This window comes from Saccopteryx leptura, chromosome 2 (genome assembly GCF_036850995.1).
Source record: "Saccopteryx leptura isolate mSacLep1 chromosome 2, mSacLep1_pri_phased_curated, whole genome shotgun sequence".
Taxonomy (NCBI): Eukaryota; Metazoa; Chordata; class Mammalia; order Chiroptera; family Emballonuridae; genus Saccopteryx; species Saccopteryx leptura.
This window is the reverse complement of record NC_089504.1, coordinates 223,812,709-223,825,121: the sequence shown is the minus strand read 5'-3', so window position 1 is coordinate 223,825,121 and position 12,413 is coordinate 223,812,709. Positions and strand designations below refer to the sequence as shown.

Genomic DNA, 12,413 nt, shown 5'->3' with positions numbered 1-12,413 from the left:
ATCTAGGCTCAGTTCCCCAACTTGGAAGGAGGGACTTGGACTCCAGTCCTGGCTCTGCCTCTGAGGATCCCTGAGCCCTTTGGGCCAGTTAACCCTTTGGAATGCCAGTGTCTCCTCTGTAAAGTGGATATGGGAGGACAACCTGGAAGGATTGTTGTAGGATGCAAATGAGATGAGGATGACACCGTGTGACACAAGCCCTGGTCTGACACTGCGAGGCCGCAGCTGGGCTGCAGGCAGCTAGAAGCATTGACCCTGGGGGCGGGGAGAGGGGAACAGCTGTAGGGTGGGCACATTCCCCCGAGGACAGAACAAGCGGTGGGCTCCAGGGGCACCCAGGAGAGAAGTTGCTAGGGGTGGGGGATTGCAAGTGCCAGGGACCCCTTCCCTCACCTGCAGCCATGAAGGCCACTCCCCCGAAGCTTGGCACAGCTCGGGGCTGGAGGGAGAAGGTTCTGCCTACCTAGTCTGGGCCCCATGGTGCTGGTCCTCTGTGGAGACCCATTTTGCGTTCACTGTCCCCGATGTGTCCCATGCCCTGGTCACCTCCACCTCACCCCTCTCTTGCAGAAAGTCTTCCCGGAGCGTGCTGGGAGGGGTCAGTCCCCCACTGGGCCCTGAGCTTCCTGGAGGCACTGCCAAGCATAGTCCTTGCCCCATTCTGTCATCCTTGTTCTTGTCCTTGTCCTGCCTGCCTTCTCCTCCACTATTCTGCAGGGCTCTTGAGGGCGGACGCTGGACCTGACGCATCTTTGAGTCCTCAAAATAGAAGTCACCTTCTGATAAATATTTGCTGAACAAAGTGAGTCCTTTCTTTATATGTAAGAATTGAAGCCATTAGAGGGACAGTGACCTTCCTGAAGTCTTATGCTTGTCAGCAGACTCAACACCTGCTTCTCAGATGGGGTCAGGCATAGCCTAGGTTCTTACCCCATTCTTATTGAAGAATGTCATGCTCACGACTCAGTAGGATCAAAATCACTCAATAGTAAACACTCCTTGGGCCCTGGCTGGGTAGCTTAGTTGGTTAGAGTGTTGTCCAGATATGCCAAAGTTGCAGGTTTGATCCCCCATCAGGGCACATATAAGAATCAACCAATGGGCCCTGGCCGGTTGGCTCAGTGGTAGAGCATCGGCCTGGCGTGCAGGAGTCCTGGGTTCGATTCCCGGCCAGGGCACACAGGAGAAGCGCCCATCTGCTTCTCCACCCCTCCCCCTCTCCTTCCTCTCTGTCTCTCTCTTCCCCTCCTGCAGCCAAGGCTCCATTGGAGCAAAGTTGGCCCGGGCACTGAGGACGGCTCTGTGGCCTCTGCCTCAGGTGCTAGAATGGCTCTGGTTGCAAGAGAGCAATGCCCCAGATGGGCAGAGCATCGCCCCCTGGTGGGCATGCCGGGTGGATCCCAGTCCGGCGCATGCGGGAGTCTGTCTGACTGCCTCTCCGTTTCCAACTTCAGAAAAATACAAAAAAAAAGAAAAAAAAAAAAGAATCAACCAATGAATGCATAAATAAGCGGAACAATGTCATTAATGTTTCTCTCTCCTCTTACTCTTTCTCTTAAACATTCAATAAAATAGACTAAATAGTAAATGTTCCTTGAACATCTCAATATGGAGGCTACAGGTAAAGCAGGTAGTCATTTCTCACAAGTCTCAAACTCTCAGGTGAGCAGAAATGCAACTTTATTTTTTTGGTTACTTTTTAATAGATCACACAGTCACATTACATAAAAGCAAAACAATGTAAAAAATAAAGCTATAACTTAAGATGTCTTGTTCCCATTTTATTAGTTCCTTGTGACTCCTTTACAAAGAGATCCAAATGTGAATCTGTATTTATTCTTTCCTTTTACATAAAATGTAGCATATCATTTACACTGTCTTATACTTTGTTTTCATCATTTTTCCCCATGACTTGTTGTAGAGAGCTGCTTCATTATTTTATAGCTATAGAATATTCCTTACTGATGTAACCTGTCTCCTGTTGAGAGACTGTTGCTTATCACCAATCTTTATGGTAAACAAGGCAGCTGTGAACAGCTATGTGCGTATGTCAGTTTGCCCAGGTGAAGTTTAGCCAGGAGGAGGAATCCCAGGAAGTGGAACCACTGGAGCACACGGCTAATGTTTCTGTAAGTTTTATAGCTGTTCCCAAACTTTCCTCCACAGCGTTGTGGCAACTTGGATGCACACCAGCTCTGAAGAGACAGTGCCTGATGGCCAGGACCCCACAGAGTGTGGACTAAGTCCCTGTACGGATTCCCCCTTCTACCGCATGATAGTGCCATGGACTGAACTGTGTCTCCCCAAATTCACAGACTGAAGATATAACCCCAATTGTGACTGCATTTGAATAGAGAACCTTCAGGAGGTAATTAAGGTCCAGTGAGGTCACAGGGTTAGGGCACTTATCCAATAGGGTTGGTGGTGTGTGTATTAAGAAGAGGTCACATGAGGACAAAACGGCTGTCCCCAGCCAGGAAGAGGGCTCTCACCAGATACTGAACCCTGCTGGCCCTTGACCCAGGATTTCCAGCTTCCAGGACTGTGATAAATACATTTGTGTCACTTGAGCCACCTAGCTTGTGGTATTTTATTATGATTGCCCAAGAAACCTAATATAGGTAGAAAAATCTTAATTACTTCAGGGCAAACGCATTCATTTTGGTGTTTTTCTTGGTTGCTTCAGGGTCAAGCCTGGTGAGTTTAGGAGTGTCTGCCTTATCCTGGCTTCCAGAGCAGCGTCTACCCGAGGTCCTGGCATCTTGCCTCTAACTTTCTCTGCCCTCCTGGGCTGCCACCGAAAATGTCTGTGGCCCCAGCGTGGCCGCCACCAGGCAGCTCACGCCTGGACTGCCCCTCTGCTCTTCTTTTCTTCCTCTGCATCTCTGATGTGCAGGACGGGACTCATCACACCCCTTGCTTCATGCCATACCATCACCATGGCCCATTAGAATTGAGTTCATTTTTTTTAGTGAGCAAAAGAAAGAGAGACAGAGATAGACGGGAAAGGAGAGAAAAGCATCAACTCATAGTTGCAGCACTTTAGTTGTGTATTGATTGGTTTCTCATATGTTAGTTATTTTTTAACGTTGATTAAAATAGTCACGTTGGGCATTGCTTGTGGTCCCACTAGGGCCTCCAGTCATCAGTCTGTGACTCTTGGTTGTGCAGCCCCACACACACCCCTCTTGGGGGCGAGGACCCTTCCCGCTCTCAGCACTCCCTAGTGCTGCCCTGGGCGCCCCCAGCCCTGTGGCCTGTGCTACTCACCGTCTTTGAGGCTGGGGGCATGGGAGGATCCTCTCTGTGGGGTTCCAGGCTCAGCTGTGCTGGTCATTGTCTAACAACTGGCTCTGATGTGGGAGGAGTGTGCAGAGACACGCAAAATTGTAGCATTTGTTGGGGAATGAAGTCCAGGGTTGCATTACATTTAGTTTTTTTCATGAGTGATGGTGTCAACTTCATGGCAACTGAGAAGTTTCCTGTCTCTAGCCTGACATCTTCCTCACCTGACTTTTCTTAACAAGAGACCAAGCCTCTTGTAATTCCAGAGGAAACTGAAAATGTACATCCCACCAGAAAAAAACAGACAACACAGTGATTCCTGCTCACATCGGCGTGTGAATCACTGGCCTGGGACCTGTCCCGAGAGTGAGCTGGGTTCAGAGGGCATGGGTGCAGAAGGTGGCACAACAGAAGGACAGAGAAAGTGGCCGGGATGTTTAAAGACACACTTTGTTTCCTTTGCGCCCAAATATATTGGATTTCCTTCCTCTCTCCCTCCCTCCCTTACTATCTCATATAAATTTTATTTTGTCCCACAACTTTTTTTTTTTTTTTGCACTGGGTATAAAAGAATAAATAATACATAGACGTTGTCTCTCTGAGTTCCCAAGAGAAGCCTAAGGGTAAACAAGCAAGTTATTGCAATGCAGGGTGACTGTGCACTACAGGGAGACTAACTGAGATGCAGTGGGACAAAAGCGAGGGCGGCTCGCTTCTACCTGTGCTGAGTCCCCTGTGAGCACAGCCTGAGCTCGAGGGGTTTAGATGCAGGTGGGGTCTCCCTCTGCCTTCAGCGGGGGTAAAAGCTGGAACAGCCCCTCTCCCCAGAGCAGAAGAAAGGTTGGTAGTGGTGGTGGAAGGGGATAGATTTTTCTGAGGTTGGAAAGCCTAAGCTGGTTTAAATCTAGCAGGTAATGACCTTGAATAAGTCAGTTCATTTGCAAGGGCCTCTGCTTTATTAGGTAAACTCAGGTGTCCCCCTCCCAGTCCCGTGCCTTATTCTGCAACTATGTGAAGGGCTTTGGGGCTGATCTCCATGAGGCAGATGACTCAATGTTCTTTATGAGGTTGGTGGCTGGGAGGGAGGGTATATCCAACATAACCGAGCACCAGTGGCTTTCGGGAATCCCGCTAGGCAATCTTACCACATCACCTAATTTATTCTCCACGACAACTGGATTGAGAAATGTCTTATCAGTCCCATTTTGTTGATTAGAAAAGCAATGCTTAGGCCCTGACTGGTTGGCTCAGTGGATAGAGTGTCAGCTCAGTGTATGGACATCCCAGTGTCGATTCCCAGTCAGGCCACACACGAGAAGTGACTATCTGCTTCTCTCCCTCTTTTCTCCCTCTTACCCTCCTGTAGCTGGTGGCTCAATTGTTTTGAGCATTGGCCCCAGGCACTGCGAATAGCTTGGCTGGTCTGAGTGTCAGTTTTTCAGGTGCTAAAAATAGCTCAGTTGATTTGAGCATCAGCCCCAGACAGGGGTTGGGAGGTGCATGCTGGAGCCTGTCTCACTATCTCCCCTCCTCTCATTTAAAAAAGAAAGAAAGAAGGAAGGAAGGAAGGAAGGAAGGAAGGAAGGAAGGAAGGAAGGAAGGAAGGAAGGAAGGAAAGGAAAGGAAGAAAGAAAGAAAGAAAGAAAGAAAGAAAGAAAGAAAGAAAGAAAGAAAGAAAGAAGAAAGAAAGAAAGAAAGAAAGAAAGAGGGGGAGGGAGGGAAGGAGGGAGGGAGGGAGGGAGAGAGAGAGAGAGAAAGAGAGAAAGAAAGAAAGAAAGAAAGAAAGAAAGAAAGAAAGAAAGAAAGAAAGAAAGGAAGGAAGGAAGGAAGGAAGGAAGAAAGAAAGAAAGAAAGAAAGAAAGAAAGAAAGAAAGAAAGAAAGAAAGAAAGAAAGAAAGAAAGAAAAAAAAAAGTGTTAGAGTGGTGAAGTACCATGTCCAGTTTCACACAGCTCATTTGTGGCAGGGTTTAATACCAGAGTTCAAGGCCAAGTAGGTTCACATTGAATTAGGGCAGATAGCAGAAGAACCATGGAGCTGAAAGGCATTGGGGCATTTCTGTTTATTAGAGTCTCACAATGGCAGGTTAATGAACAGGAAAACCACCCTTTGTGGTGGCAGGTAAGTGATCAGGAAGAGCACCACCGAGGGAAAGTATCCTAGTCTTATATAAACACACACACACACACACACACACACACACACACACACACACACTCACGGCTTTCTGTCACGTGCTCACTCTCTAATTATGCAAAGTGCTTACAGCTGGAAGACAAGGGCGCAAGCCTACCCACAGCCATTTTCTCTACACAGGGTATGAAATCCATACTATGGATTTTCTTTCCCCAACATTAGATCTCATTCCAAAGTATATAGGCCATACACATGGCACTGCTATGCACCCACGCACCAATCAGGCAAAGTGCTTGTGCTGGTAACCCTGCGAGCAAGCCTAACACAGATGCCGTGCATAGATGATCTGGCTGTGAGAAACCGTGGGGAAGGTGACATCTGCAGAGCCATGTGCATGAATGTCCCCGAGGTGGTTTAAATGAGCTTTGTTAAATTAGACTCCAAGGGGAAAACATGGCCAATGATCCCTCTTGGATTTTTCTGTTGTTACCAGATGACTTGGCATGGTGGCAGCAGCAATATCATCTTGGATGAGTCACTGAACTTTCAATATTTCAGTTTCGTCCCCTGTGCCTGTGGTCTAAGGATAATAGGACCCAGGCACACACCCGACACCACCTCTGAGGACCGAAGTGCAGAGCAAGGGAGGGCATGCACAAATGCACCTGCTGTTCGATTTTAAAATATTATGAAATTTTGATTTGTTACAACTTGGTTTGTTAGGTCTCAGATGTCTAAATGTCAATGTTTAGTTCCAATATTCAAATCCATTTAGTTTCTTTTATATTGAAGGATATATAGAGACATAAAAATATACAAATTGTAACTTGTGATTTAACCTGATGATAGAACCCAGAGAGAGAACATTATCAGTACCTGAGAAGCCTGTCTTCTGTCCCCTCCCCATCACTAGTCCTTTCTTGCTTCCTCGAGGTAATCACTACCCTGATCTTTTTTTTTTTTCTGGGGCCTTCCAACAAACACTGGAAGACCTACTAGACAAATTCAAAAAGAGCTGTAAGCACTACACTCACTACCCTGATCTTTATAACCTTACATTCTTTTTTTTCTTGTTTGAGACTTTATTTTTTTATTATTATAAATTTTTATTAATTTTAATGGGGTGACATCAATAAATCAGAGTACATATGTTCAAAGAAAACATCTCCAGGTTATCTTGTCATTCAATTATGTTGCATACCCATCACCCAAAGTCAGATTGTCCTCCATCACCTTCTATCTGGTTTTCTTTGTGCCCCTCCCCTCCCCCTTCCTCTCTTCCTCCCTCTCCTCCTCCCCCCCCCTCACCCATAACCACCACACTCTTGTTCAAGACTCTTAGTCTCGTTTTTATATCCCACCTATGTATGGAATCATGTAGTTCTTAGTTTTTTCTGATTTACTTACTTCACTTCGTATAATGTTATCAAGATCCATCCATTTTGTTGTAAATGATCCGATGTCATTATTTCTTATGGCTGAGTAGTATTCCACAGTGTATATGTGCCACATCTTCTTTATCCAGTCATCTATTGAAGGGCTTTTTGGTTGTTTCCATGTTTTGGCCGCTGTGAACAATGCTGTAGTGAACATGGGGCTACATGTGTCTTTACGTATCAATGTCTCTGAGTTTTGGGGGTATATACCCAGTAGAGGGATTGCTGGGTCATAAGGTAGTTCCATTTTCAGTTTTCTGAGGAACCACCATACTTTCTTCCATAATGGTTGTACTACTTTACATTCCCACCAACAGTGAATTAGGATTCCTTTTTCTCCACAGCCTCTTCAACACTTCCTATTACCTGTCCTGTTGATAATAGCTAATCTAACAGGTGTGAGGTGGTATCTCGTAGTTTTGATTTGCATTTGTCTAATAACTAATGAAGATGAGCATCTTTTCATATATCTGTTGGCCATTTGTATTTCTTCCTGGGAGAAGTGTCTGTTCATGTACTCTTCCCATTTTTTTTATTGGATTGTTTGTTTGTTTGTTGTTGAGTTTTATGAGTTCTTTGTACATTTTGGATATTAGGCCCTTATCTGAGCTGTTGTTTGAAAATATCATTTCCCATTTAGTTGCCTGTCTGTTTATTTTGTTGTCAGTTTCTCTTGCTGAGCAAAAAATTCTCAGTCTGATGTAGTCCCATTCATTTATCTTTGCCTTCACTTCTTTTGCCTTTGGAGTCAAATTCATAAAATGCTCTTTATAACCAAGGCCCATGACTTTAGTACCTATGTTTTCTTCTATGTACTTTATTGTTTCAGGTCTTATATTTAGGTCTTTGATCCATTTTGAATTAATTTTAGTACAAGGAGACAAACTGTAGTCAAGTTTCATTCTTTTGCATGTAGCTTTCCAGTTTTCCCAGCACCATTTGTTGAAGAGGCTTTCTTGTCTCCATTGTGTGTTGTTGGCCCCTTTATGAAAAATTATTTGACCATATACATGTGGTTTTATTTCTGGACTTTCTATTCTGTTCCATTGGTCTGAGTGTCTTTTTTTCTGCCAATACCATGCTGTTTTGATTGTCGTGGCTCTATAATATAATTTCAAGTCAGGTATTGTAATGCCCCCAGCTTTGTTCTTTTTCCTTAGGATTGCTTTGACTATTCGGGGTTTTTTATAGTTCCATATAAGTTAGATGATTTTTTGTTCCATTTCTTTAAAACATGTCATTGGAATTTTGATAGGAATTACATTAAATTTGTATATTGCTTTGGGTAATATGGTCATTTTGATTATATTTATTCTTCCTATCCAAGAACAAGGAATATTTTTCCATTTTGTTGTATCTTTTTTGATTTCCCTTAACTATGCTTTATAGTTTTTGTTATATAGGTCCTTTACATTCTTTGTTATGTTTATTCCTAGGTATTTTTTTTGTTGTTGTTGTTGTAATCGTGAAGGGGATTATTTTTTTTGAGTTCATTTTCTAATATTTTGTTGTTGGCATATAGAAAGGCTATGGACTTTTGTATATTAATTTTGTATCCTGTGACCTTACTGTATTGGTTTATTGTTTCTAGTAATCTTTTTGTGGAGTCTTTGGGGTTTTCGATGTATAGGATCATATTATCTGCAAAAAGTGAAACCTTTACCTCTTCTTTTCCGATATGGATGCCTTTTATTTCTTTATCTTGTCTGATTGCTCGGGCTAGAACTTCTAGCACCAAGTTAAATAAGAGTGGAGAGAGTGGACAACCCTGTCTTCTTCCTGATTTAAGGGGGAAAGTTCAGTTTTATGCCATTTAATATGATATTAGCTGATGGTTTACCATATATGGCCTTTATCATGTTGAGATATTTTTCTTCTCTACCCATTTTGTTGAGTGTTTTAAATAGAAAGTTATGTTGTATTTTATCGAATGCCTTTTCTGCATCTATTGATAAGATCATGTGGTTTTTGTTCTTTGTTTTGTTGATATGGTGTATTATGTTAACCGTTTTACGTATGTTGAACCATCCTTGAGATTCTGGGATGAATCCCACTTGATCATGATGTATTATTTTTTTAATATGTTGTTGTATTCGATTTGCTGGTATTTTGTTTAGTATTTTAGCATCTGTATTCATTAGAGATATTGGTCTGTAGTTTTCTTTTTTTGTGCCGTCCTTGCCAGGTTTTGGTATGTTGGCCTCATAAACTGTGTTTGGAAGTATTGCTTCTTCTTCAATTTTTTGGAAGATTTTGAGTAGAATAGGAACGAAGTCTTCTTTGAATGTTTGATAGAATTCACTAGTATAACCGTCTGGGCCTGGCCTTTAATTTTTTGAAGGTTTTTAATAGTTTTTTCTATTTCCTCCCTGCTAATTGGTCTGTTTAGGCTTTCTGCTTCTTCATGACTCAGTCTAGGAAGGTTGTATTGTTCTAGGAATTTATCCATTTCTTCTAGATTATTGTATTTGGTGGCATATAGTTTTTCATAGTATTCTACAATAATTCTTTGTATATCTGTGATGTCTGTGATGATTTCTCCTCTTTCATTTTGGATTTTGTTTATATGAGTCCTTTCTCTTTTTTCCTTGGTGAGTCTTGCTAAGGGTTGGTCAATTTTGTTGATATTTTCAAAGAACCAGCGCCTTGTTTTATTAATTTTTCTATAGTTTTTCTGTTCTCTAATTCATTTATTTCTGCTCTGATTTTTATTATTTCCTTTCTTTGGCTGGTATTGGGTTGTCTTTTTTTTTTCTAGTTCCTTAACGTGTGAAGTTAAGTGGTTTACTTGGGCTCTCTCTTGTTTGTTCATATAGGCCTGAAGTGATATGAACTTCCCTCTTATTACTGCTTTTGCTACATCCCAGAGATTCTGATATGTTGTATTGTCATTTTAATTTGTCTGTATATATCTTTTGATCTCTGCGCTTATTTCTTCTTTGACCCACCATTTTTTAAAAGTATGTTGTTTAGTTTCCACATTTTTGTGGGTTTTTTCCCTCTTTTTTGCAGTTGAATTCTAGTTTTAAGGCTTTATGATCAGAAAATATGCTTGGTACAATTTCAATTTTTCTGAATTTGCTGATGTTATTTTGTGGCCCAACATATGGTCAATTCTTGAGAATGTTCCATGTACACTAGAGAAAAATGTATACTCTGTCTCTTTGGGATGAAACGTCCTGTAGATGTCTATCATATCCAATTGCTCTAGTGTTTCGTTTAAGGCCCATATATCTTTATTAATTTTCTTTTTGGATGAACAATCTAGAGCCATCAGCGGTGTATTGAGGTCTCCAAGTATGATTGTATTTTTGTCAGTTTTTGTTTTTAGGTCAATAAGTAGCTGTCTTATATATTTTGGTGCTCCTTGGTTTGGTGCATATATATTAAGTATTGTTAAGTCTTCTTGATTTGGTGTTTCCTTAATCATTATGAAATGACCATTTTTGTCTCTGATTACCTTTGCTCTCTTGTAGTCAGCATTATTAGATATGAGTATTATTACACCTGCTTTGTTTGGATGTTATTTGCTTGGAGTATTGTTTTCCAGCCTTTCACTTTGAATTTGTTTTTATCCTTTTTCCTTAGATGAGTTTCCTGTAGGCAGCATACAGTTGGATTTTCTTTTTTAATCCATTCTGCTACTCTGTGTCTTTTTATTGGTAAGTTTAATCCATTTACATTTAGTATAATTATTGACACTTGAGTGTTCCCTATTGCCATTTTATAAATTGCTTTCTGTTAGTTTTGCATCTTGTTTGATTCTTCTTTTTTGTTTTTCTATAATTTTTTTTGTTTGGTTGTAATCCCTACTTCTTTCCTCTGTTACTACCTTTTTTAAGTCATGTGCTTCTGTGGTGGTTTTTCCAGGGGTTGTTACCATTAAGTAATGAAAAAGGTACCTACCATGTTCATTGTAGTACACTATCTTATGAGTGCTTCTGCACTCCATCGTTTTTTGCTACTGTTAATCTCTGTCCTTCCCCCTTTTTTTTGGTTTTTGTTATCACAGTTTAAATTTGGTTTTATTGTGTTCTTGTTGGAGCTTTTACTTGTGGTTTTGTTTTGTTTTGTTCTTTGTTTCTGGTTGGAAAATCCCTTTAGTATTTCCTGATCTTTTCTGTATCTGTGAATGTTTTTATTTCTCCTTTGTATTTGAAGGATAGCTTTGATGGAATATAGTATTCTTGGCTGGAAGTTCTTCTCTTTTAGAACTTTAAATATTGGGGTCCACTCTCTTCTAGCTTGTAAAGTTTCTGCTGAGAAATCCAATGATAATCTAATAGGCCTTCCTTTATATGTTGTATTCTTCTTTTCCCTGGCTGCCTTGAGAATTTTTTCTTTGTCGTTGGTTTGTGCCAATTTCATTATGATGTGCCTTGGAGTAGGTTTGTTGGGGTTAAGAAAACTCGGTGTTCTTTTTGCTTCTTGAATTTGAGGCTTTAGTTCTTTCCACAGGCTTGGGAAGTTCTTGTCTATTATTTGTTTGAATATGTTCTCCATTCCATTTTCTCTCTCTTTTCCTTCTGGTATACCTATTATTCTTATGTTAGTCTTTTTGATGGAGTAAGACAATTCCTGTAGAAATTTCTCATTTTTAAAAAATTTTTTGAGTCTCTCCTTCTCTCTGTTGTGCCTCAAGTTGCTTGTCTTCTATGTCACTAATCCTATATTCTATCTGGCCTAAGCTTGTTACCTCGTTTTTCAGTTCATGAATTGAGTTTTTCTTCTCTGTTTGATTTGTTTTCATGGTTTCAATTTCCTTGGTAATATATTCTTTGTGTTCATTGAGTTGTTTTTTGAGCTCCTTAAATTACCTTTCTGTGTTTTCTTTTATATCTCTGAGTATTTTTAGGATTTCTATTTTAAATTCTCTGTCATTCATCTCCAAGTTTTCCAATCTATTAAATTTTTTCTCCATAGATTTTTCCTCATCTATCTGTGTTACATCTCTGTCTTTTGTATCCATGATATTAGATTTCCTTTTCCTTAATGGCATCTGAGGGTGTTTTTGTTAATAGCACTAATGAGAATTAATAAAGAATAAAAAGTTAAAAAAAAAGTTAAAAATTTTTTTCATTACTTTTCTCCTTTCCCTCTTTCCCTTCCTCCTTGAGAAAATACTGTGGAAAACTGTGAATTATACTGTGCTAAATGGAACAAAAACTACCTATAATGGAGGGCCTGAGTTGGGGAGAAGTGATAAAAGGGCAAAAAAAAAAAAAAAAAGGGTAGGGACCCACAAAATGCAAAAAAGGAAAAAAATTGAATCAAGAATAAAATGATTTCCTTATAAATGATGGTTGACTGAGAGATATAATGAAAGGGATAAGAGGGAAACAGGAAAAAGAAAAAAAAATACTATTGTATTAAGTGGAACAAAAACTAGATAGAAGCCCTGGCCGGTTGGCTCAGCGGTAGAGTGTCGGCCTAGCGTGCGGAGGACCTGGGTTCGATTCCCAGCCAGGGCACATAGGAGAAGCGCCCATTTGCTTCTCCACCCCTCCGCCACGCTTTCCTCTCTGTCTCTCTCTTCCCCTCCCGCAGCCAAGGCTCC

General features: G+C 41.0%; 1 non-coding gene across 1 annotated transcript; it reads right to left on the bottom strand.

The window, feature by feature from the left end:
* Positions 1–6,384: 6,384 nt before the first annotated feature.
* LOC136395993 (U7 small nuclear RNA) lies at positions 6,385–6,447 on the bottom strand. The gene has a single exon (XR_010749429.1). It is a non-coding gene; the product is annotated as a U7 small nuclear RNA (small nuclear RNA).
* Between the last annotated feature and the right edge of the window lie 5,966 nt (positions 6,448–12,413).